Genomic DNA, 26,862 nt, shown 5'->3' with positions numbered 1-26,862 from the left:
TCCGGACCAGTCCGGAGGCCTCTAACATGGCCTCTGGACCGGTCCGTGCACATCCCTAGTAACAAAAGGGTGGTGTGTGTGAGAGAGAATTATGACATTGATTGCAGCAGCCCCACTTGGGGCAGGAGGTACTAAAAACAATTCCTTATAATTCAGATGTGTTTTGTATCTGGTACGGATAAAAACTAATATGCCCTTGCCTTTAGCAGTGACTAATGAACTCACAAATTAACCATCAAAATTAATATAAACTTGTACCATTGTATTTGTACAATTTCCTAGCTAAAAACAGCATATGTTTGTGTATAGGAGTCACCTTCCGTTTTTGTCATAAGTGATTCTAATTGATAAGAAGGAAACAGATATGAAGAACAAAGAAGGCCAAAAAAAAAAAAAAAGTTTCTGTTTTTACAGAACAATCTTAAGTGCATTTATTCAAAACTAAGCTCATCTGAGTTCAATGGGACTTACACTCCCTAATACTGTAAGTAAGTGTGTTTAGAATTGCAGACTAGTATAATTATAAGATGGTTAATTTGAACAAAGCTAGCCGATCGCAGCTTCTCTAGGCTGCGCGGCTTGTTTGCCCTCAGCCCCACCTCTGGGAGCACGTGGCACTGGGAGCTACCTCCCATTGGCCCCGGCTCTGCTGCAGAGGCGGGGCTAAGCAGCATGAGTCCTCCTGCAGATCGCGCAGGAGGAGGACATTCACCGGACAAGCTCCTGGGCCTCCACGAGGCCTGGCTTTCCACATGGCCGGCCTGCATCGACGGCAGCAGCTGAAGAGGAGGCGGCGGAGTCTCGGGGAGCGACCGGGGGTGAACAGACTCGGCAGCAGCACACCGGCGGCGGAGGCACTCAGCCTCGTCGCCAGCGGTATCGGGCGGGGGGGCGACGCCAGCTGGACTGGGCGGGCGCTGAGCCGGGTGAAGCTTTTAAGCCCCGCGGCTCAGGCCTCACCACTATGGGAAGGGAGCCTTGCTAGTTGTCTGGGCTTTTAAACCCGGGGGGGCGGCCCAGGGAGGGCCGGTTCATGGGCCGGGGTTTCCGGGCCTCTCTGCTCCCGGGGGCGCCGCGGCCCAGCGGGGAGGGCCCCCCAGCGGGTCCTACCTGGGCGAGGCTTTTAAGCCCCGCGGCTCAGGATTCACTGCTACCGGCGGGGGGCCTTAACAGGGAGGGCTTGTTCAGTGGCCGGGCCTCTGCTCCTGGACCTCTCTGCTCCCAGGGGGCGACAGGGCCTACCTGCGGCCTGGGCATTTAAGCCCCTCAGGCAGCCCAGGACTCAGGCCTCGGTCTGGACTTTTAAGCCCCGGGGGGTGGCCCAGGGAGGGCCTGTTTGGGGGCCGGAGTTCCCAGCGGGGATGGCCCGCGGCAGGGCCTACCTGTGGCCTGGGTTTCAGCCCAGGGCGGGCTTGATTTTCAGCCGAGGTTCTTTAAGCCTCGGCAGGGCTTTGGGCTTGGGCCTTAAGCCTCGGCAGGGCTTTGGGCTTGGGCCTACCTGCGGCCTGGGCTTCAGCCCAGGGCGGGCTTGATTTTCAGCCTAGGTTTTAAGGCCTTGGCAGGGCTTCAGGCAGCCCAGGCAACCCTTACAGGGCAGCCAAGGCAACCCTTACAGCCTAGGCTTTCAGGAGGCCTTTCCCATCTTTAGGCAGGCCTTATTTGTGGACCAGCGGTGGGAGCAGGTTTCCCGCTGTTAACAGGCATATTCCGCCATGGGCCCGAAGAAGGCCCCAGTTAATAAGGGTGGGAAGGCCACAGGAAAGAAGGGGGGGAAGGCCCCAGCAAAGAAGGGCAGCAGGCCCATGCGGCTGGCCAAGAGGCCCAGCATCCCGGAGGATTCTTCTGAGGATGAGGGCGACCTGGAGCTGAGGGCCATCAGGGGCCAGGCCAGTTAACTGGGCATCTCCACACGTCACCTGTAATCAGGTCTGGCAGGGAGGGAGCGCCGCCAATGGCGCAGTTCAGCTCCGATTAGCACACCTCGTGCCAGCGGTTAAGGAGCGGATTTGGAAGGGAGAATGCATTGATATATTTCAATTGCTCTTCAAAGAACCCGAGCTATTAGAGAGGGATGGGATCCAAGCAAGGGACAAGGAAAGGACAAAGAGAAAACCCAATGAGCACAATTGGGCAAACTGGGTTTCAAGGTACACTATCTACATGAGTGTTTTACTGCAAAAATAGCCCGAGCGGGGCCCCGCGCTCGTCAAGTACTTTGATATTATCCACAGAGCCTTCATGGACTTTGCGGGTAATGCCTGGGAGCGCTACGACCAGGCGTTCCGGGAGCGCGCCTCCAACAACACAGGGATATTGTGGGAAAGGCAGCACCCCGAGCTTTGGCTGCAGATCATGATGCCCGCGAGGCCCCTGGTTGGCGAGCGTGCCGACAGCAGGCACCTTATTTCCAAGACTCCAGCAGCGTCAGCAGCTTCGGCCTTGGGCGCCCAGGGGGTTCAAGGTCCCCTGGTGTGCTGGGAGTTCAACAAGAACGGGAAGTGCATGCGCTCCCCATGCAAGTACCGGCAAGACTGTGGCTTCTGCGGGGGATGGCAAGCTGGCCTCTACTGCCAGAGGGCCAAAGCCCTTAAGGGCAGGGGGGGATACCAAAGCCCGGGAGGGGGAAAGGGCCCAGCTGCCGTTGCTGGTAAAGGGTCCCAGCCCAATTAAGATCCTGGCGCTCCGGAGGCTGCTGCACGACTACCCCGACAGGGAGCGCGCACGCTATTTGGAGGTCGGTTTTGTGGAGGGATTTAGGATACCATGCCAATCCAGGCGGGTCCATAGCTTTGCCCACAATTTAAAATCAGTGGAGGGAATGGAACACATAGTCGCAAAAAAGATTGCCAAGGAGGTGTCGCTGGGGAGGGTGCTGGGCCCCTTCACCAGGCTGCCGACGCTGCGGGTATCCCCTTTGGGCGTGGTCCCAAAAAAGGCGCCAGGTGAGTATAGGCTTATCCACCACATGTCCTACCCAAGGGATGACTCGGTCAACAACGGCATACCGGCTGAGCTCTGCTCGGTCCGGTATACATCGTTTGATGAGGCAGTTGCCATGATCAGGAGCTGTGGGCCGCAGGCCCTGATGGCGAAGTGTGACATCGAATCCGCCTTCTGCCTGCTGCCCGTACACCCCGATGACTTTGATCTATTGGGCTTCGCATTTCAAGGGGGATTCTACATCGATAGAGCCCTCCCCATGGGATGCTCGGTCTCCTGCGCTGCCTTCGAGGCCTTCAGCACTATGCTGGAGTGGGCACTACACCGGGAGGCGCGGCTCAGCTCCTCCGCTCACTATCTAGACAGCTTTATTTTCGGAGGAGGGGAGGGCTCTGGCCAATGCCTACACCTGCTGGACACATTCAGGGCACTCTGTGGTGATCTGGGGGTCCCCCTGGCAAAGGACAAGATGGAGGGCCCGACCACAAAGCTTACATTTCTGGGGACAGAGCTTGACACGGTTGAGCAGCTCTCACGCCTCCCCGAGGACAAGCTCTGTACAATGAGGGAGTTGCTCCGGGAATGTAGGGGGGCCAAGAAGGTCACACTACACAAGTTACAGTCACTGGTGGGCCACCTCAACTTCGCCTGCAGAGTGGTGGCACCAGGTCGCCCTTTTCTAAGGCGCCTCTGTGACGCCATGGTGGGGTGCAACTGGCCCTCATCAGGGTGACTGCCGCCATGAGAGAGGATATGGGGCTCTGGCTTACTTTCCTGGAATCCTTCAATGGGGTGTCCTTCTGGCGGTCCTCCCAACTACTCGAGGCTGATTTCCAGATGCAGTCCGACACCGCTGGGGGCCTCAGCTTCGGTCTGTACCTGAGAGGGCGCTGGTGCGCTGAGTGGTGGCTGAGCAGTTGGGCTCTTCCCCATAGTTCCTTGAGCTCTTCCCCATAGTAGTGGTGGCCCACATTTGGGCCGAGTCCTTCAGGGACTCGGTGGTGTGGTTCTGGTGCGATAACCTGGCTGTGGTCCAGTTTGTTAACAGCCAGACCTCCAAGTCCCAGAGGGTGATGGGGTTGGTGCGAGCCCTGGTTTTAACATGCCTGTGCCATAACACGCTCTTCACTGCCCAGCACGTTCCCGGGGTGCAGATCGAGGAGGCAGACGCCCTGTCTCGCTTCCAGATGCAGCGCTTCCGGAAGCTGGCGCCTGGAGCCGCCAAGGAGCCCGAGCAGGTGCCCGAATGGTTGTGGAACCTTGGGATGTAGAGGCGTTTAGGGCCATCCAAGCTTCCATAGCGCCCAGGACGCGTGTCGCCTACGACAAAAGGGTCAGGGCTTTTCTGCAGTTTAGATCCCAGGTAGGATTGGTCCATGTGTGGCCAGTGCCACCCGAACAGCTAATGCAATACCTGGTGCACCTCCGCGCCCAGGGGCTGGTGGTGAGCACCATGGCCAGCCATCTTGCTGCGCTGGCTTTCTTCCTAAAATCTAGGGGCCTCCCCGACCATTCCGGGGACTTCAGGGTCCGGCACATGCTGGAGGGCTGGGCGAAGGAGACGCCCATGCAGCCGGACCGACAGAGGCCGATCACCCCAGAGGCGCTGCAGCTGGCACTGTGGCAGCTAACTGGGGTTTGTTCGTCCCCTTACGAGGAGGCCTTGTTCCGGGCAGCAGCCTTGGTCACCTTCTTTGGGGCCTTTAGGGTGGGAGAGATGTTTCCCAGGGGCAGGCGTGGCCCTACGGGTAGGGTACTTCAATTTAGTGACCTCGCCATAGGTGCTTCCCGAGTAGTGCTACACCTTCAGTTCTCAAAAACAAATCAGAAGGGCAGGGGACAGAGTGTGGCGTTGCATGCTGCAGGTGACCCGGGCTTGTGCCCAGTCCGTGCACTGGAGGCCTACACGGCGGCCAGGGGAGCGGCCATGGGGTGCCTCTTTGTCCACGCTGATGGGCGCCATGTTACCCAATTCCAATTTTGGGCGGTAATGAGGAGGGCTTTCATGGCAGCTGGGGTGCCCACGCAGAACTTGGCTCCTCACTCCTTCCGGATTGGGGCGGCCTCCATCGCCGCGTGTATGGGTTATTCAGGAACGGAAATCCGGCAGCTGGGCAGGTGGCGGTCTGTGGCCTACCGCAAGTACGTACAGTAGGTGGGCGCAGGCACATGCCCCCACCCCCTTCCAACCCCTGACATTGCATGGCTGGCCCATTTATTCACATCACCTTTATGTTTATGTGTGTCACTCACCATGCTTCCTCCTCTCGCGCAAGGCCTCAGTCGACGGGACCGCGGGCGGCCAGGCAGCGCACCAGAGTCCTCATACTGGGCCATTCCTTCATTTTCTGGGCACACAAGTGGGCACAGGGCGCCGACCCCGGAACCCAGCTTGGCTTGGGGCGTTGAGCCACGGTGGAGTGGCTGGGATGGCGAGGCATGTGGAGGGCCCAGTTTCTGCCGATGCTGCGTGAGTTCCTAGAATGGAATCCTGCACCGGATGTCCTGCTGCTGCATTTTGGAGGCAACAACCTGGTGAACCAGTCTGGCATTTTGCTTTCAAGACAGATTGTCCAGGATCTGGAGGTCGTCCTCGCTTGGTGCCCTGGGCTGGTGATCATTTGATCTGACATTACCCAGCGAAGAGTCTGGAGGGGGGCGGTAAAGCAGTGCAAGGTAGATAGGGCCAGGCGTGGGGTAAATGCAGCCATGGCACGCTTCATTGCCGTGAAAAGGGGGGGTTGCATTCCGCACGATGACATCGTGTTCTCGCTCCCCCAGCTGTTTAGGGGGGACGGCGTGCACCTGTCCCCCCTGGGCACAAGGTATTTCTTGGATGATCTGCGGCTGGGATTGGCAACTGTGCTGTTAGGCTTGTGGGGTGGCGGGCGTCAAGCTAGGCTATCCCTCTGGCATAGGCTGGGCTTTGCTGGTCGCCATTTGGGGCCGGGCAGGAATTTTTTGGGCGTACGCTTGATTGGCCTTAGCGTGCACCTTTTTTCGCCTGCCTCAATCTATGCCAGGTATTAGCAATGTCACTTAGCAGGTCTAGAACAGTTAGCCGGGTAATTAGATTATGGTCACATTTATCTGGGGGATGGCGGGCACAGTGCGGAGGTGAACGGCTAATGCGGTGCGGCACCTTAGGTAAGCTTGTTAGCTGTAAGGAGGAGGGGCTGATCCCTTGAGGCTTGACAGATCAGGGATTCTGCCTTGCTCCTACCTCTCTGCAAATGACACCCTTCTGTATGGCTAGACAGCATCGGACGGGTGGCGTTAATTGCAGAGACCTGACCTTAGGTCGGCAACGAAGGGCGCCCCCTTCTGGAAGGTGGGCCGCCTGGAGCCAAGGTGTCTGCGCCATGAGCTTTTAGGGCAGGGCGGCCACGTGGTGGGCTGCCCCATTCGGGTCCGCACTGTTGCTGTTGTGAATGCCAATCCCAGCTGCCGTGCCTTGCAGGCACTGTTAAAACTTGTACCCCTAATAAAGTGGCCAATTCCTCCATAATGTATACTGTGTCCGTGTCTCCTTGGGTCTGGGTGCAAGCAGATATCTCAATTTAACCTCCTGGAAGCCAGCTTCCTCTTCAACTAGAACTGTATTTTAAGTAACCTAGTTCATCTATTATATACTTTGAAGAATTGGTTGGTTGGTTGATTGGTTGGTTTGAAATACAGTTATATTTCTCAATACCTACATATACTAAATTTTGCATGAACAATCCTGCCACTTACATTAGCTGAATGCACTATACCGGAATATGCTGGGGAAAAGGTTTAATTAAGTAAGTAAGTAATTTTTTAGAAGAAATTAGGGATATAATCATATTTTAACTGCTATTGTTCTCAATAGATTAACACTCCATAATCAGAAATAATTCTAAAATGACTTAGTGCCCAGAGAAGCAGAAGATCTTTCTCAGATTCAAATTTACTATGATTCAAATTTATGGATTAACACTTCATAATGAGAAATAATTCTAAAATGACATAGTGCCCAGAGAAGCAGAAGATCTTTCTCAGATTCAAATTTACTATGATTCAAATTTACCATATATGATAATTATTCAATAAAATGAATAATGTTTGAAGTTGGAAACTTATCAATTTCAAACTGTTCTTTTAGTTCCCTTTTGCAAGCACATTAATAAAAATTATATGACATATTTAATTTCTTGAACTTTTTACTAAATCTAATCTAGTTATTATAAATCTAATTATTAAAATTGTAATAATTTTAAAAACTTGTTTTAATAATTTTATTATATTGTTTTTATTGTCAAGAATTTTAATTTGTGACTTTTAGATATTTTAAATATTTTAAATATTTTAAATTTCGTACACCGCCTAGAGATATGCGTATCAGGGCGGTATAAAAATATGATAAATAAATAAATAAATAATGTACGCCAAATTACTTTGCCCAGTCAACAACACTTACTAGTGTTTATTAGCCTACTTTCCAGTAGGCTTATGAGATCACCCGGCATTCTGTGTGTGTGTCCATGTGTTCCTCCCTATCAACTTTGCAACGCCTGGACCAATATGAACAAAATCGGGTACAGTTGTAGGGACACCTCAAAGGCATAGTTTGTGGTGATGTCATCTACTCCGATCCAAGATGGCAGACAAGTGGGCTAACTTGTGAACCGCCTAACTGATTTGAACCAAATTTGCTACAGATGTAAGGACACATAGGGATGCCCAAAGGGTGTAGTGTGTGTTGATATCATGCACTCCAATTCAAGATGGCGGCAATGTGAACATCTGAGGTGCAAGCAAGCTAATTTGTGGATTTGTGTGTGATTTGTGGGTAATACTTGGATATAAATTTCTTCAGTGCAGTAAGAAAACTTCAGTTATAAGGAACACTTATACAAAGGCAAAATAGTGTACTTCCTACATTGCTAGTTGAATATGGTAGAGTGTTTATTATTCATATGATAACACATGACCAGTGTTCTCTCTAAATTTTTTCCCCATCTGAGTGCAGAATTAGTTTTGTTCTGGGCAGGAGTATCAAGGCAGTGTGTGCACACAAGCATTCAGAATAGAGCCTTACTGATTCAACCTGAGCGGGATCTAAAATTAACTGAACAAACATCAGAAAACTTGTGAGCACATGCACACGCCTTAGAGGTGATGTAGATGGGGCTCGTACACATGACTGAAAACTCTTCCAGACAAAAACACCAATCCCAAGGTGCGCTCCTTATTCCTTAAACTTCATTAAATTCTGCAGGCTCTATAGCAAACCCTCTCCTCATCCCTCCCAAAACCAATCACCTTGGAGGAAGAGCGGGATATAAAAAATGTGAATGCTGCTGCTTGCTGTCAGATAGCAGCTGGTGAGGGGGGGGCAGGGGGGTTGCCACCCTGTTTCCCCGAAAGTAAGACCTACCCTGAAAGTAAGACCTAGCAGCAATTTCTGATGTACCGCTAATTGCCCTAGTGCATTTTTGGGGGCTAAAATTAATATAAGACACTGTCTTACTTTCGGGGAAACATGGTAATACACACTGCTGGATTTGGAATGCAATAAACATGCTGATCAGGGAATGTAAGGACTGCATCCAGTCTCCAGTACCTCTGAATAGCTGATAGGTGTGATTCCTGCTTTCTGAAGAAGGCTGTATCTGTGCTGCCTCAGCAATTTGCATCAGCGAAAGCAAGGAAGGTGCCGTTATAATCTTCAGGTAGTGCCATAATTTGTTAATTAAAAGATTAACAAGCTTGACTTGTATTTTTGAGCTGATATTATGGTGAAGTTATCTGAAAGATAGGTGTCAGACATTGGGGGGGGCGCAATTTCAGTGCTTGCCCTAGGCGCTGTTTTCCCTAGATACGCCTCTGCACCCAGTTCAGTAGCAGCTCATGAACATGCCGCTGGGGGGGGGAGGGCAGTGGGAGGCATCTTTAAGGGAAAAGAAAGTCACTGCTTACCTCAGCAGCGTGCCTCCCAGCAGCCCCTGTGGCGGGAATTCACTGCCTCCACTTTCCTGGCATAAATGGAGCCGAGCCCCCGCCAGCAGCCAGGTGAGTGGCAGCGGCGATTCCCCACCACAGGGGCTGCTGGGAGGGATGCTGCAGAGGTAAGCAGTGACTTTCTTTTCCCTTAAAGATGCCTCCCGCCACCCCACCCAGCGGCACGTTCACGAGCCGCTACTGACCCAGTTACTCAGTGTATGGAAATTAGCTGGTGTGGAACATGGAAAATATGAATAATAATCTTAATGGTCTGAGCCTCAGGTCAAGAAGCCTCACTTTCACTCAGTGAAGGAGACTAGGGTTCCTATACCGCAAAGTTACCAGACAGCTTCCTTCCCATCTTAGAAACTTTGGCCTCTGACCTAAAGTAGGCTGAGTGAAACCTCCTGCATAGAGAAATACTTGATACCAGGAGGGGGAGAAAGCCCCTAGATGGGTCAAATTGCTGTGTTATGCAAATCTGATCTGGTACAAAACTACCTAAGAAAAGGTAAAGTATCTGAATTATCTGAGTATCTGAATACACAGAATAAGGCCAGAGTTCCAGTTAAAGCTATATCTAGGGGTCTTGAACAAAATATCATTCTTGGAAACTTGCAACACTCCCACCCTACCATGCAAACAAGAGAAGCTTCCAGGCAACTAATGAAATTCAGCACAATAGTGTCCTTTTGCGCTTGGATCCATCTGAATAACAATTGTTCCATTCACATCTCTTTCCAGAACCTGAACTGGGACATGCCCCTTTGGCCCCTTAGTGTCTTTGCCTTTGGAACCTTGCAGAGGGAAAATTCCTATAAAAAACCTTTGCTCTCAAACCCCAGTGCTGAAGTTTTTGTTGCAAGAGAATGGTGGCATCAGCTACTAGAGAGTCCCTGGTATACTCAACCCCTTTCCCCTTAAGCTGAATCATTGGACTGCTAAGTCCATAAGTTGGAAACCTGGACTGTAGGATTCAGAACTATTGAGCTGAATTGAAATCACTGTCCTTGAGTGTGTTCTTTTTGTGGGCTTGCTGTGGGAGACCTAAACAAGACTGCCCTGGACATGCTTGGGACAAAGAGAGTCTGTGTGGACTTGCTACAGGTTAATCCTAGAGATGTTGCAGGGGAGCAACGTGTTTCCTTGCCTGCTGCTCTGGCAGAACTTTGGCAGCTGGGACCCCTGAATCTCACCTGGAGGCTTTACACAGAGGGCTTCTGCCCCGAATCTCCTTCAGAAGAGTGTGTGTGTGTGTTCACACACCAGCCAAACTTATCTCAAAGTCCCTTCGAGATTTTTGGACACAAACTGGGCTTTGTGATGTGAATTCTAGCTAATCTTGACATATGTCCAGGTTTTTTAAATGCTGGTTTTAAGCTCCTTTTCCTGAAAACACTGGAGCAAATGGGAGAGGCACTGACGTACAATCATTAGCATGATAAGAGGCATACTCTCTTCAGAAATGCAGATTTATCTCTGCAGGAGCGCTCTCTCTCCCTACCTCCCATTGGCTAGAAGGGAAACACAGAGCATGCCATGTGGACTTGTTTCAAAACAAAACCGAGAGCAGGGGGGAGGGGCTGCTTCCTTCAATGCTGTGAGTGTACTCTGAAGTGGCTTCGCTCAACATTTACCCCAAAGCCTGAAACCAAGTTCAAATAACTCCCAGGAGATTCATTCCCTTCAGGTATGAAACAGCAGATTAAGGACAGGTATTAAAACTTGAATTCCTCTGGATTCTGTTGCTTTCTTTCTCCCCACCTCTTTCTGCTCACATTCCAATGCCTGCCAATTGCCAAGCTCTTCAGACTTTAAATAGCTCTGCTTTCCCCTCCTCTTATCACCCCTTGAGAGTTGCCTTCATTTCCTGCACAACTTTGATTGTACCAGTGTTGCCAGCTACCACATTTTTCATTGTGCCTCTGCTTTATATAAAATAAATTTATTTTATTTATTTAAACAGGCCTGCCTCTGAGACTTCTTCACTCTCTGGGATATCCACTGGGTAGACCTGGCTCTGTCTTGGTTTTGAGTGGATTCCCTAAGTTACTAAAAAAAAAAACATAGATACACATGTGGATAGCATATATGGATGTGAGCAAGCATATTAACAGCAATGAACTATACTAAGCTGAGGAGAATCCACACTGTTACCAGAGCTGCACAGGAGCAATTGCCTAGGCACTCTGGCTATGCTTTTGGGCTGAAGTGGAGAAATTAGCTCAAATTTGAGTACAATTCTGACACAACATCAAGTTGAGCAAGTTTGGTTTATTGGAAAGGATGAGGAGATGTGCTTACAGTTTCAAGATTTTATTTAGGGTAAAAATGAGGAGTTACAGAAGGTAAGAAGTTTGGTTAGGCAATTCAATAATCTGGCTAGTATTTCTGAGAGGGGGAGAGAGGTGGGGTTAATAAAAGGTGCCTGGAGAGCAAGGAGGAAGGTGAAATAGGAGGCTAAAAAGTGTGATAGTTTGAGGTGTGAGTGTTTAACTTTCCTTCCTAGCACATTGGTTGCATGATGTTCAGGCAGGGTGCCTTCTCAGGAGTACAGAGCAGGGTGCAGTGGGGAAGAGAGGTGAGGGGTAGCTGCCATAGCTCACGTGTGTGAGAGTCAGTAAGATGGTAGGATCCAAACAAAGTTGGAGGCCATGTGGCTCTCTTTGGACAGTTATACTTGAAAACATGCCCTGAGGCAGTTTCTGATTCAGTCATGTGGCTATCCCACCCTGTGGGGCAGGGAGAATCTTGCAAAACAAAAGTGCTCATTGCTAGATGGACTGAGTCAGCACAGATAGGTCATTTTCAACAAAGGCAAGTGTAAGCCATGCAAATGGTCACCTGTGTGAGGAGAATGGTGATATATTTGCTCACTATCTCAAGACTGCGGTACCTTAGGTGCAAAATGTAGATGTGTTGACTTATGAGCACTTCCTCCCTTATCTTTGCTAGCCAATTCATTAAACTCAGTGAGTTAGGAAATGGTTGTGTCTGTGCTCATCTTGCTGAGCATTCTAGCTGCTATCTCTGGTCAGGAGTATCTCTCCCATGACAGATTGTTTTGGATAGGTCTATTCAGCTGGCTACCTCCATGAGTGAGGGGCTGGTGGTGTCCTTTTACAGTTTATTGACCCCTGAACCTGGAGGCATGCTGCCAAACTCAGCTAGTGCTTAATGACCTGCTTCGTGCCAAGTTGTTTGAGCAGCATGAGGTGAAACGTCATGGAGGCTATGAGCCCATAGTCTTGTGGTGTTAGTGTATCTTATTGAGGAGTGCTCTTTGTGCAACCCCAAAACATGACTCTTGGCAGCAACACATAATCTTTTGCATGGTATAATGGAGCAGCTAAAAGGGTGATGAGTGTACCAAGTAGTCCCTGGTTGAAAAGTCTCAACATTTGATATATTTTTCACCATCTTCCTTCAACTTTTGATCTCATTTCCAAACTCCACATTTTTAAAGATACAGACATGATTTTAAAAATACATTAAAATTATATTAAAAGATACTTTAGCCCAGCAAAAGTAAATTATTTTAAAATTCTACTAATTTTAATAAGAGAGATTCAAACACATGCTTAACTTTCCACTGGAATTAATAGATCTGAAAATGCACAACTTTGGCTAGATCATGTTCCTAATGGCTAAAGATACTTGGAAATATTTCCTTAATGTTTACAACATTCATTTAAGTTGCATTTTTGTATTTACCATACCAAATGGTAAATGTTTTGTAAACTGCCTTGAGATTGTTTAATGAAAGCAGGTATAAAAATCTAACAATAAAAAAATTAAATCTCTTATTCATATTGTGTATTGTTATCATAACAAAATGAGCATAACTAATGGTGTCTTTTTCACTGTGAAATATGGATAAATGCAAACAGATCGAGCCTCTCTTCTTATATATTAAGGAAATAATTGTGCAGAAAAGATCTAAAGTTAAATCAAAGTTTATTAAACACATGAAGGAAATATATTTTAATATACTTGGTAAAGATTTAACTATTATCCTGTCATATTTGGCAATCTTTATTCTTAGAAACTAGTCTATGAGCAAGTGTTCTTTAAAATACATATTTATAAATATCTTTCACTTTCAATAGTGCTTTTTCCTCAGAGAGATAAATAAAATGGCAGTTATAGGTACAATATAGATTTGCACATAATTGTTACTGAAAATAAGTCTTGCATTTTGCTCTTGTTAACTAGGAGTGTTATTAAAGACATTGATTGACATGTTCTGTAGCATTAGAATGGAGGGCGGAGCAAGAGCTTCATCTTTGCAGAACTCAGGCAAAGACTCATCTCACAACTGAGTTCACACAGAGCAGGAGCATGGAGCCATTTTTGCTGCCCCTCGCTCCCTCTCTCAACCAGTACTTTTTGGCTTCCAGAAATATGTCCCTGAGGCTTGCACCTCATCATAAATGTATGAAAAATGAATCAAGGGTCAGTGAAACCTTGGGGTAACTTAACCTAATCAGACCAATCTCTGCTTGACACCTTACTTAGATTTACTCCTCTTGTTCTATTACTAAATTGGCCATAGGAGCCCTTAGATGGGTGGTTATGAGAAAATATCATGACCTAAGCAAGTCTGGTGAGCTTTATTGATAGTTGTGCAGTTCTTCTTCCTGTACCATGCCCATAAACGATGCTCTTTGATTAAACAGTACTTGTTTTCCTAACTGTATCATAATGGCAAGAAGAAACAGGACAATAAGAATATTGCTTCCTCCCACAAAAATGAGAAGCAACAGATAAATATTTTTGCATTGTTGCTTAACCCTGAATATGAAGCAAGCTCAAGAAGGGATACTTGAGCTGCAGTTCTTGGTTTCGCAGTCAGAATGAATTACCCTGGAACTCAGTAGTTACAGAAATAGATGCAGCTTGGTACAAATAATAAAACAAAAAGGAATTCCAGAAGTCCAGTATTAAACTTTGTTGGTAATGAGGCTTTATAAATCACATAACTCACTGTGTCAGAATAAGGCATGACCAATTTCAAGATTACTCATACAATTCAATAACTCCCAGATCAGCCCCAAATCAAATCCGCCTACAAACTGGAAAAGGATGTTGAACAGCTAATGCTAGATATTTTTCCCAATCAGGGAAACAGATGGAGCTACACGGCAACCTAGCAACTTCTACTTAAAGGAAACAAAATCAGAAACTGAAGCTAGGCTACTGTGCATTCTGATTGAAGGCATGCTCTTAACTGCTGGCGAAGTCAAAGAGGATGGCAGTGCAGAGCCCTTTCACTTATCTCAGTTGTCTCTTACACCCTGTCCATTAGGCCCATCTCATAGTTCATATATATGGAATATAAATTCTTTCACAGAGGAATAATTCAAATTCACATGTCTATCCAAGAGATTATTCATTTGAGGCCCCCTTCCATCCTCCCCCAGGAAGAGAGAATTTGGCACCTATCTTCCCACTTTTACTGGTTAAAAATAGACTGCACGAGCATTCCCTCTACTTTGTCTCACACATGTGCACAATTGTAACAATTGCAACAGCAGCTCTTGGCCATGCAAGCAATCCATTCCATTTTATGATGGAACCTCACGAGTTCCATCACTGAACCTCACAGCTTCCTTGCAGGCACCAGCTGCCCCCACACTCCCAAAGGTTCTGAGAATTCACAGTATCACCCGCCTCTGCTCCACTCTCATTCCGGCTTCCTCTTCCATCCTTTCCAGGACTATTTCCATGGCCCTAGGCACTGCCATGCTGAGTGCATGCTATTGCTCTAATGTTATTCACCGAGTGAAAAGGAAGTGCCTATCACCGCTTTGGAGACTTTACAGTGTGCAGGTCACCAGGCACCTCTCCTGTTGTGGAGGAGGGGGTGGGCAGCTGTGTGTGCCCTGTGAGTTGCTTGAATAGCAGATAGGAAGAGGTGGTGTCTCTGCAGAGGAAACAGGGAGCTAGAGAATGATGTTTGTTGAGCCAAGGAGTGGGTGGGGATGGGTTTAGAAGTTATTTGTATGGCAGCAAACACACACAAAAATAAGTCTGCCAGCTTTTGAACTTTTGGCCCCACGGCATGCCCTTCATTGGGGACCCCTAACCCCCCCCCCTTTGGAAATCTGTCTACTGAATCTTCCAGTGCCCTGCTGTGCTCATAACTTTGGGGCAGATGGTGTGTGTGAAGGGACCATCTGCCTTCACACACTCTGTGGCACCTTCTAAAGAAAGCGCCACAGAGACCATAGCATCTTTCTGCTTCCACAGCGCACAAGATTCTCCCCGTTAGGTGTTGCTGAAGACCCGCCCCCAGACGCAAACAGGAGCCACACCTGTCAGGTTTCTTATCTTTGGATGGGGAAGAAAACACAGGCAGCAAGCCCAATGGGGAAGTTCTCTGTTGCAGCAGTTACCCAGTTCTTTTTGGGGGGGGACACAGACACCCCAAATGTGTGAGAAAGCATTTGTGGAACCTGCAAATTCCCCCTTTTGTCTGTCAAACAGTGCACCCCCACCCCACCTCATGGGAAAGCAAGCACTGGCAGTTCTTGGCAAATTTATCCCCTCTGCATGCTTCCACTGCCACAACACCAATGAGGGAGTGATAGGTTTCCAACTATTAACACCTTTGAAGTTTGTCCTCATTGCACGGTGCTGCCGGTTCTCGCCCACTACAGGTAATCAAACAGTCACAAGATTTGTCCAGCTTTTTCCCTCTAGGATTTCCACCCACTCACCCCCAATTGGCAAGTAAGCAGCTAAGGCATTGGGCAATTCCATCTCCTTTGTGTTGAGCAGAAACCCTACTACAATCCATGGGGAGGAGTAGATACTTGTGGCACCCAAGCAATAGACCCTCTTACCATGCCCCCGCCCCCCACCATTAGGGAAGTATCCTGTCAAAAGACTTGGGCAGTCTCCAACCTTTGGATGCAGCAAAAAACTTTATCAGGAACTGAGTTGCACGTAAAGGCCCTTGCATATTGTGGCAGGAGCACTTTTTAAATGTGATACAATGGCAGGACGACATCACTCCACATTCTGTAATGGATCAGAGGCAGTGTAATGTTTTAAAACTGTGTTTACTGAGAGCAAACATTTTAAACACAGAATTTTGCATCCCCACTGTGGAACTCAAAGCCACAGGGATGCTTCAAAAACCAACAACTCCTGCATTGGAAACTGAAATGTCAATTGAAAAAGCTTTTGAAGTTCCTTGTTAAAACTGCCCACCAACACTTGAATGCATCAACCACACACAATGATGGCTTAAAGAACAGAAGAAGAAGAAGAAGAAGAAGAAGAAGAAGAAGAAGAAGAAGAACTACAACTTGAATTCATGCTGCAAAGAACTTTGGATCAGTATTTTTCAAGAAACTGCTCCACCACATGTGTGCTTGAATCCTCATCTGAGGTTGAAGAAGGCTCAAGAGGGTGTTTGCTGCCACCACCGCCATTGCTTCGGCCTTGTCCTTTCCCCTTCCCAGAACCCAGGCAGGAGTAAGGAGAACCCAGGCGTGCACCCTTGCCTTTCTGTGAGGTGGTTTTTCTCCTCCTGGGAGATGTGCAGGTGGCCACAGCATGTTTTGCATGACACATGCATGTTCCTTTTGCTGCCGTGCTCTGGGTGTAGGATGGTGATTGCTGTAGCTCTTGAACTGGGTGGGGGTGCCAGTTGTATTGATGGCTGACACGTGAGAGGTGTGGCCACCAACCACATGCCCACAAAGCATTATGCATAACCCTCTCCTCATGGGAATTTAAAATGGTACTATTTTCTTTTAATTATGTCAGCTTGAACGTAGGCATTCTTTGTATCAGCAACTTTGAAAAAGGAAATTGCACCAAGGCTACCGAATAGTGCACGTGCTGAAATATTAATAAACACCCTTGCTGATTTTAACAGTGGCTCTGAAAGCTAGATTACTAGAATTCCAAGTCCTGCAATAGTTACATTGATGTTTTGGAGCCACAGCCTTGGGAAGAATGAGAACAAGTCTGCAAAATTGTTATTTGTGATATACGCTGTTTTATCTCTCCATCAAAGGAATATGTGCCCTGTGTGGGGAAATAGCCTGGTTGTGATACCACCCCTCTCTCCTTACCCTCTTCAAACCCCACTTTGAAGCATTAAGAAAAGATTTGGCCAAAGGACCAGGAAAGGAAAACAAAGATTGTTTTATGGCTGGTGCTTACAAATCAAAATTTCACCCCCTGTTTCCACCTCTTCCCTTCGCAACTCTCCCTTGTTTTGTGGATAGATTACAATGATTAGTTTTTGCTTACCAGGACCCAACATTCATTTTCATTTCTAAAACCTATTTCCTCAAGAAAACCTACAAAAGACATCCCTGGTCTGTTTCTTTGTGTCTCCTCACACATCCAAGCCCTCCCTGGTTTTGACAGCCCAAGGGTGTATTGGCATATCAGAGTTATCCCTTGGACTATGGTTCAATAGCACATCAACACCTTGGTGTTGGCACTGGCACATTGGTGAAGTCTCTCAAACCCAAAACTTCTATAGTGTGTAACACAAGTGCCATGAAATACAGGTGGGACATACATGTGGACAGAAACCTCCCACATGAAAGTAAATGTTGGAGCTGGGATCCTAGCAGCACCAGCTATCAGCTGCAATGTCTCATAGTGACCACTGGGGGGTGGGGTTAGGGTCATGGATAAAAGTGCTGGTCTCCTCCCCTCTTTGTTCTTCCAGTGTTAGTCTCCATTTTGTCTCTCCAGAGATGGCTGTTTGTTTTGGTCTCTCTTCAGCAATGAAAGTTGCAGGCTTTTTCACATTTGTTTGTAATCTTTTCTTTTAATAAATCCTTGTAGTTCTTCAATACTAAAGAACTGTCTCAAGACCTCTTCTTTTGCTGCTTTCTCACCAAACTGGTTTTGCTCTGCTATTTGGGGACTGAACTGCCATTCTTCCCCTACAATAAAGCTGCGCAGAAACCCTCATTCATTTGAGGGAACTGAGAGTGATCGAGATGTGTGTGGTCAGAAATTGTGTGACTTGGGCTGAATTGTTGGAGACCTCCTATGCTGTCTCTGTCTTGCCCTCCCATCCTTTTTTTTTTTTTTTTTTTGCTGAGGAGCACACAAGGAAAGTGGACTTTCTCCAATGTGCTTCTGTCTCTTTAAAGCAGGGCTGCTCAACTTTGGCCCTCCTGCAGATGTTGGCCTTCAGCTCCCATAATCTCTGGCTACTGGATACTGTGGCTGGGGATTATGGGAGTTGTAGTCCAAAAACAGTTGGCAGGACTAAGTTGAGCAGGCCTGCTTTAAAGGCATCCCTTTAAAGGCATCCCTCTTTAAAGGCATGGACTCTAGCGATGAGGCATCCCTGTTGCCAAGCAGGAGCAGCAGGAGTAAGGAGATGGCAAAGGGTGAAGAATCAGCTTTGAGAGGCGGCCAGTGAGAAATGTGGCTGCCCTAGAAACTTGGTTGCCATAGAACTGAAATGTTTCTGGGCTGCTCTGAACCAACAACTCTATGGTTGTAGGAGGAGCTTGCACACAAAAACCAGGCCATAGCGTCAGCAGAATGTGGATGACACAATAGTGCCTTCAAACCTCAGGTTTCAGCAGTGAAACTCACTACCAACTGACAGTTCAAATTCAGGTCTGGCTGCAAAAATGGAGCCACAGTTTGGTGACAAAACCACAGATTCATGCATTTGGGTGATCACTAATTCAAATCTCTGCCACATTTCCTTCTGGTTTGGCATTATGTGCGAACACAGCCAGAGAGATATTCCAGAAAACACCATTTGTGGAAATGATAGTGTGAGAGTTATTTGGTGACTATTCAAATAATATTTTAAAGCTCAGCAGAAGTTTCTCAGAATTTTCGCCTCCTATTCTCCCCCTGAAAGACTTCAGAGAATATTTTGGGGCACAATCATCCGCAATCACCCACAGGCCTTAATTCCATCTCTTGCCTGTTCTCTATGGAGACCTGGCTCTTGATGAGGAGTTCTTGCGGAGCATTTTGACTGCTAGATATAAAAATATATTATCCTCAGATTCTCCCATTAATTAGCATTCTTTCTATTGTGGAAGAGCCCTAATGCTATTGATACCTCTGGGAAGAAGTCAGTCTATATAAGATGTTATTTTGAAGAATGTCCATCTATTTGCATGTACAAAAATCACACCCTATAGAAGCTAAAAGACATCAGGCAGCATCGTCCCTAGCAGGGTGCGGGGCTGAGGGTGAATCAGCATGTGCTGGGCCTCCTTAACATTTCATATCATTACAGAATCTTATTCATTACAGAATCTACATTATTGATTGATGACTTTCAGTGTAAATAGTGTGAGGTTTTTGGACATGTCCAACCAGCTTGGACATACAGTGCCTATCTAACGAAATAAAAACAAAAACAAAAGCACATCTAAGGAAATAAAATTAAAAACAAAAGCACAAATAGGACTTTGTGGGTTTTCTAAATTAAAATTTTTTTTAAACCAACAATTTGTGCAATCCACTTCAATTTAAATATACATATTCCTCCCACCCTGCCCTACATCTCTGCTCAATACCAAAGCCCTATGCCAAGTCATTCCAGGTGATCTAAAGGCTGGGGCAGAAAGCAGGGGGTGCTTTACCTATTTTTATGAAGGCAAAGGGCAGATTCTTCCATATTGGGGTGGAAATATGATCTAAGCATCGTGGTGGGAAGGCTTTTTTGTAATTTTCTGCCATGAAACAAACCACTTAGAGGACTTTTTGATGGTTTGTATTTAAATGAAAAATAAATCACTTATTGAGAATCAACACATTCTCCAATCCATTTCAAATTAAATATTCAGAGCCTTCCCAATCTGCCCTACATCTGTGTCCAAAACCAAAGCTCTATGGCAAGCCATTCCCTTCAAAGGGTAGTATAACCACAAAAAGGAAATAACATTATCCCTCCATTACTAAGCCTGAGGAGTCCAGCTGTAGGCAGGCAAAGGCTGGGCTGGACTGGGCAGGGCAGAGGGTCTGCACAGAGCTGTGGTGGGCATCAGTGTCATTTTGTCTCCTTCCTTCTTTCCTTCCTTCCTTCACAGCACTGGAGAGCTCCAGGCTTTAGCAAGGCTTGCTGGGAGAGGCCTCTCTGGAAACCCTGCCCACCCACTGAAGAGCTGAGAGGCGGAGAGGGAAGGAGATGTAGCAGCTTGCCTGGAGGGAGCCTTTCAATCACAGGCAAGCCTGCGCTGCACACACACACACACACACACAGGTCAGCTGGGCTGCACCGGGAAATATAAATTGCTGGAAAATATGAAGAGCAGGGCACGCTGCAGTGTGCCCAGAGCATGGCCTGTGCCAGCGTGGGGCTGGGCCCTGGGGGTGATCACCCTGGTTGCCCCGCCCTAAGGAGGTCCTGATGTCAGGAACATAAGACCAGCCCTGCTGGACACATACAGGCCTACCTTGTCCAGCATCCTATTTCATGCAGTGGCCCACCAGATGCCTCTGAGAAATCCACAGGCAGGAAGTGAGGACATACTCTTTCTCCCTTGCTGTTGCTCCCCTGCAACTGTATTTAGAGACATTTTGCCTCTGAGGCTGGAAGTGGCTTATAGTCACCGGACTAGTAGCCAATGATCCTGCCCTCCATAAATTTGTCTCAGCTCGTTTTTAAAGCCACCCAAGCTAGCGGCCATCACCACATCCTGCGGCAGAGAATTCCATAGGTTAATTATCTGCAGTGTGGAAAAGGAAAAGTATTTCCTTTTGTCAGTCATGCACTGACAAATTTCCTGGCCTTCATATTCATGGGATGACCCTTGGTTCTAGTTTTGTGAGAGAGGCAGAAAAATTTCTCACTGTTCGCTCTCTCTGCTCCATGCATAATTTTATACACCTCTATCATGTTTGCCCATTGTCACCTCATTTCCAAACTAACAAGCACCAGATGCTGTAGCCTTGCCTCATATGAAGGTGATCCAAGCCCCTGATCATCTTGGTTGCCCTCTGCTGTACATTTTCCAGTTCTACGATATCCTTCCTAAGATATGGTGACTAGAACTGTATGCAATTCTTCAAATGTAGCCACACCACAGTGATGTACAAGGGCATTATAATACTAGTATTTTTCTTTTCAATCCTTTTCCTATCAAGCCATAGCATTAAATTGGCCTATTTCACAGCTGCCGCACACTGAGTCGACACTTTCAATGAGCTCTCCACCATGACCCCAAGATCACCCTCCTGGTCAGTCAATGACAGCTCAGATGCCATTAGTGCATATGTGAAGTTGGAGGTTTTTGCCCCAATATGCATCACTTTACACTTGCTTAATGTGAACTGCATTTGCCATTTTGTCACCCACTCCCCCTCAGTTTGGAGAGATCCTTTTGGAGCTCCTCACAATCTGTTTTGGATTTCACTACCCTAAATAGTTTGGTGTCATCTGCAAATTTGACCATGTTGCTGGTTACCCCGATTTCTAGATCATTTATAAACAAGTTTAAAGATACCGGTCCCAGTACAGATCCCTGGGGGACCCCATTTCTTTCTTACTTTCATTGTGAAAACTGTCCATTTATTCCTACACTCTGTATCCTGTCCTATACTAATACTAGAAGCTCTATACTAATGCAGAAATTAGCAAGTTTTCCAAGAGAGAAGGATTTCTCTCTGCCTCCTGCAATACTCTCCCTTCTGTTTAGTCATTTGTCCATTCCACTTCCTGTAAAAGGAACTTCCGTGTAGAAGATGCAGTGACATTTGCAGCTGTTATATTCAGTTAAGACTTTTTTCTTTTTTTTTTAAATGAAGGCTAGGACATTTAGTCATGTCTAACACAGAAGGTTGAAACACACTCTATAATCACAAACTAAATGTTGCTTTTGCAGGATTTATGGACTTGAAAGTGGTTCAAGGAAGATATAAATTCAGAATTTTAAAGGGATTAACACATAGCTGACTGACTGCTACTGACCTTGCTAATTTCATTTTTAGAGACTCCCTTAATCAGTTCCACCTGGAAGGGAAAGAATTCCTATTTGAGTATTTGAGTTTAGAATCCAGCCAAAATGTTTGGTTTTTATTTGATCTTTCTTTGTATTCTCCTTCCTTTTTAATCATAGTCTGATCCCAAAATACAGGTGAAACTCGGAAAATTAGAATATCGTGCAAAAGTCCATTAATTTCAGTAATGCAAATTAAAAGGTGAAACTGATATATGAGACAGACGCATTACATGCAAAGCGAAATAAGTCAAGCCTTAATTTGTTATAATTGTGATGATCATGGTGTACAGCTCATGAAAACCCCAAATCCACAATCTCAGAAAATTAGAATATTACATGGAACCAAGAAGACAAGGATTGAAGAATAGAACAGTATCGGACCTCTGAAAAGTATAAGCATGCATATGTATTCAGTACTTGGTTTGGGCCCCTTTTGCAGCAATTACTGCCTCAATGCGGCGTGGCACGGATGCTATCAGCCTGTGGCACTGATGAGGTGTTATGGAAGACCAGGATGCTTCATTAGTGGCCTTCAGCTCTTCTGCATTGTTTGGTCTCATGTCTCTCATCCTTCTCTTGGCAATGCCCCATAGATTCTCTATGGGGTCAGGTCAGGTGAGTTTGCTGGCCAATCAAGCACAGTACACTGTATACTTTTCAGAGGTCCGATATTGTTCTATTCTTCAATCCTTGTCTTATTGGTTCCATGTAATATTCTAATTTTCTGAGATTGTGGATTTGGGGTTTTCATGAGCTGTACGCCATGATAATCACAATTATAACAAATTAAGGCTTGACTTATCTCGCTTTTCATGTAATGCGTCTGTCTCATATATCAGTTTCACCTTTTAATTTGCATTACTGAAATTAATGGACTTTTGCACAATATTCTAATTTTCCGAGTTTCACCTGTACTCTGGCCAAGTTTCACTGTGCTTTCTGCTGGTTCCTTCACTCACCATGACCCTTCCTTATCAACTCTGGACAGTCATTTGTTTTCCTAAGTCCTATGTGAAATGCTTCCCATTTCCTCATGTATCTGACTGGCTTCTTGTAACCTGAAATGTTTTGAACATTTACACACTGACAGTTGAACCCTTAATTATTGTGGGGGCAATATGAATCAAACTCTTGACTCCCTTCTTGACTGTAAAACACTCCCCCAATTTAGGGTACTCACACCTATACCACAGTTAAAGCCTACATGCTAGACTAACTTAGTAGATATATGGCACCTTCTTAATCCTTCCAATGAGAATATACTTTTCTTTCTTTTGTCCATAAAAAGTTGTTTTAGGTTGGACTATTTCTTGTTCTTTAGTATCTCAAGTTCAGGCATGCAATATTGATGGTACAGCAATTTCAGATCATGCCCCTATTAAGTTGGTTGTTGGTTTGGAAGATAGTTCTAGTGTTTCATTTAGGTGGTATATGAATACATCCCTGCCGAATGATCTGCAATTCACTAAACAAATGGAACAGGAGAGGGGAGAATTTTCCCCTTCATTTTAACAAGGGCTCTATTACATAATTATCTCTGGTTTGGGACACTTTTAAAGCATTTATGTGGGATAGGATCATTCACGCACAAAGAGGCAACAAATGGCTAAGATTGTATCTTTGGAAAAACAAGTTAGAGATTTATTTTTATATGCATCACACCCTTTTTCTTACAGAACCTTACTTATGGCTAAATATGAACAACAAATACTCTTTAGAATGACTTTTTATTGAATTGTGTTAGACAAAGATAACGGGAAGGGGGGAATCTAGTAAACATTTGGCTTCTAGATTGAAGCAGATTAAACAGTGTAAAATTATATCTATTATTCGTGATACTCAGGCAATGTCCACACAGATCTTGAATGTATAAATCAGCAGGGTTTTTAGTTTTATTCTAAGTAGTATAGTAGCAGTACATCCAATATTGATGCAGACATAGACTGTTTCCTGCAGAAGGTGCATCTTCCACATCTAACACAAGATCAGATCAACCGCTAAATTGCACCTCTTTCTCTAAAGGAAATAATGATCACAATCAAATCCATGAAACCTGGAAAGGCCCCAGGGCATGATGGATTTCTGTGAAATTTTACAAAACATATATTGGTTTCCTGGCTCTGATTTTATTAGAGGTCTATAATGATGCTTTTCTTAGCAAGCATTTTCCTCCTCCTTTTAATGAGGCCTGCATAACTGTCCTCCTTAAAGCTGGTAAAGATCCTGACTTATGTACTACCTATAGGCCTATTTTTTAATTAAATGTTGATATTAAGACATTGGCAGCCATGCTGGCACGTAGGGTGCAGACTGTGCTCCCTACTATTATCCATCCAGTTCAGACAGGGTTTATATCTGGCCATCAAGGATCAGATAATATTAGATTGTTGCTTGATATACTAGCCTTATCCTCAGAGAAGCAAGAGCTGGCCACTATAGTTTCTTTAGATGTGGAGAATGGATTTGACACAGTCTGTTTGAGATTCTTGAAACATGTTTTGATTAAATTTGGATTTCCACCAAGTGTTTTGACTTGGGTTACTATGCTATATATGGCTCCTTACTCATGAGTCATCACCAATGGGCAATTGTCCTCTTCATTTAGGCTAGTACACGTCAGGGATGTGCTCTATCTCCTCTTTTTTCAATATAGTGTTAGAACCCCTGGCTGGTGCCATTGGAGATTCTGATAACATAAAGGGTATTACACTAGGCAGGACTGCCAGTCCCCGCCGCCGCACCAGCACAATGAGGTGGGGGGCAGGGTTGTGCGCCGTCACATGAGGCAGGCATGGACACCACCTTGCCTCTCCACGTTACAGGGGCTGGCCAATGAGGGAGGGAGGGAGGCCAATGGGGCCCAACCACCTCCATTTCAAGCAGTTGCTCCAGAGCTTTGCTCCCTCCCACCCACCCTGCTCTCAGTGAGGGACAGTTGGTCACCTGCAGGGGCCAAGTAGGAATTTTTGGGTTGCACCAGACTGGCACTAGCTGCAACCTTTTTTGCCTATTTCTCACTGAGTACCTTTGGTTTGGGTCATTAGGTAGGCACTGAAGGAACCAGTCACTTGGCAGGAGAGTGCAAGTGTTGGGTAGGTAGTTTGATTAACGGTGTTCGGCTGGAGGGCGAATGGCCACTGCTCAGGGGGTGGCTCGATTCACCAGCTCAGAGCTTGGTTGCTTGAGTTGGGGGTGGGTCTTGTTGCCCTTCCTCAGTGGGGGAAAGCCTCATGGTGAGAGGAAGTCAGCTCAAAAGTTTGTTAACTTATCGGGTTACTCCATAAATTGGGGTAAATTGGATATGATGCCTTTATGTTCTACAGATTTTGCTGATGATCAAAAGGTTTGGGGCTTTAGGTGGTATCCAGATTCTCTTGTGTATTTAGGCACAATAATCTCTAGGATGCTTTCTCAATTATTAAATTTAAACTTTTCCAAAATTTTTGTTCAAATGAAAAACTACTTAGATCAATGGTCTATGATTCCATTGAGTATCTGGAGTAAAATAAATGTGATTGAGATGAATCTAACACCGAGGCTAATATATATTTTAGAAGGTCTTCTAATTCTTGTACCTTCACCATAGTTTAAGTGAGTATATAAATTAGTTAATGACTTCTTATGGCAAGGACACTTGCCTAGATTTTCACTTTGTGAACTCCAACTACCCATTGAAGAAAGTGGGTTTTTAACTTCCCATATTTTCAAGCTTATCATTGGGCATTTATTCTATCTTCAGTGGAACAATGTGTCTCAGGTTTTGGCTATGCCTTGGGCACAGCTCAAAAGCTATTATTTGACCCCATTGAAATCTTGGCAGGTGCTTAAATACATTGATAAGATCAACATTGATTTATATCCGAAATATTTGGAATAATGAATATATTCTATTAAATCAATGGCAGGTAGCTTTGAAGGTAGTAAAATGTGACTTTTTGGATCTCTAAATGAGGCTAATATGGCAGAAAGTTTTATTTTGTGCTTAGTGGACACTTCAGATAATGTTTAACAAGGGCTGGTTGCACACTTCTAAATGTTGGAGGTATAATCTGTATGAGGGTACACTTACACAAATGGTTTGGTCCTGTCCAGTTATTGTGCCATTTTGGCTTAAAGTCCATAAGTTTGTTAACATGACTCTGCAGCAATCATTGCCTCTCAAGGATGTTCATGTTTTGTTGGGGTATATCCCCAGTATATGGAATCAAACATTACATCAAGAATTGTGAATTCTTCATGCTGGCAGGAGGGGGTTGCCAAAAGGCTCATAATACCATACTGGAAAGACAAATTTACTCCTGAATTGCAACTTTGGATAACTGATACGTGTTCCTTGTTAGCATTTGAACTCGGGTTTTTTTCCTAACAGAAATGTAAAGAAGAGGAATTCTCAGCAATTTGGTTGAATTTCAATGAATTGTTCGTGTGTGCATTTTTAAAAATAAATCCTTAGAAGAATATGCTTTTTCTTTCTTTTTCTCTTTCCCTTGTCAGGTTATATTTTATTATGTTAAAGTCATGCTTAAGGGATTTTGTTAATATCTTTTTTCTCCCCCACCCCCTTTTTCAGTTATACACATATATAATCATCATTGATTATGTTATACGTATTGCTGTAATCTTACTGTGATTGGGGAAGCACGACACTAAAAACTCAGTTCCAGTAGTTTACTGAATCATTTATTCTAAAAAGCAGAAAAGACAGAGTGCCTCCACATTCCAAATCCATCCTAACTAGATTTTCAAAGATTATCCATATGCATTGATTGGAGTGGCAGTTTGGGGAGATAAGCCCATTACATGAGGGTGTTCAGGCAGAGTTAAGTCTCTGTTGGTTTAACATTTTTTGGTTTACTGTGATGGTACACCTAGAAATATCAAGTCTAAATACCACAAAATCATATGTTTCCCCACTTCCATTCTACATAATTGGCTGCCAATGGAAGAGATGGAAAAACTAGAGCATGATGATGTCATATCACATGATGAGCTTCAT

The sequence above is a fragment of the Hemicordylus capensis genome, chromosome 4 (assembly GCF_027244095.1).
Source record: "Hemicordylus capensis ecotype Gifberg chromosome 4, rHemCap1.1.pri, whole genome shotgun sequence".
NCBI lineage: Eukaryota > Metazoa > Chordata > Lepidosauria > Squamata > Cordylidae > Hemicordylus > Hemicordylus capensis.
This window is presented reverse-complemented; position numbering follows the sequence as displayed.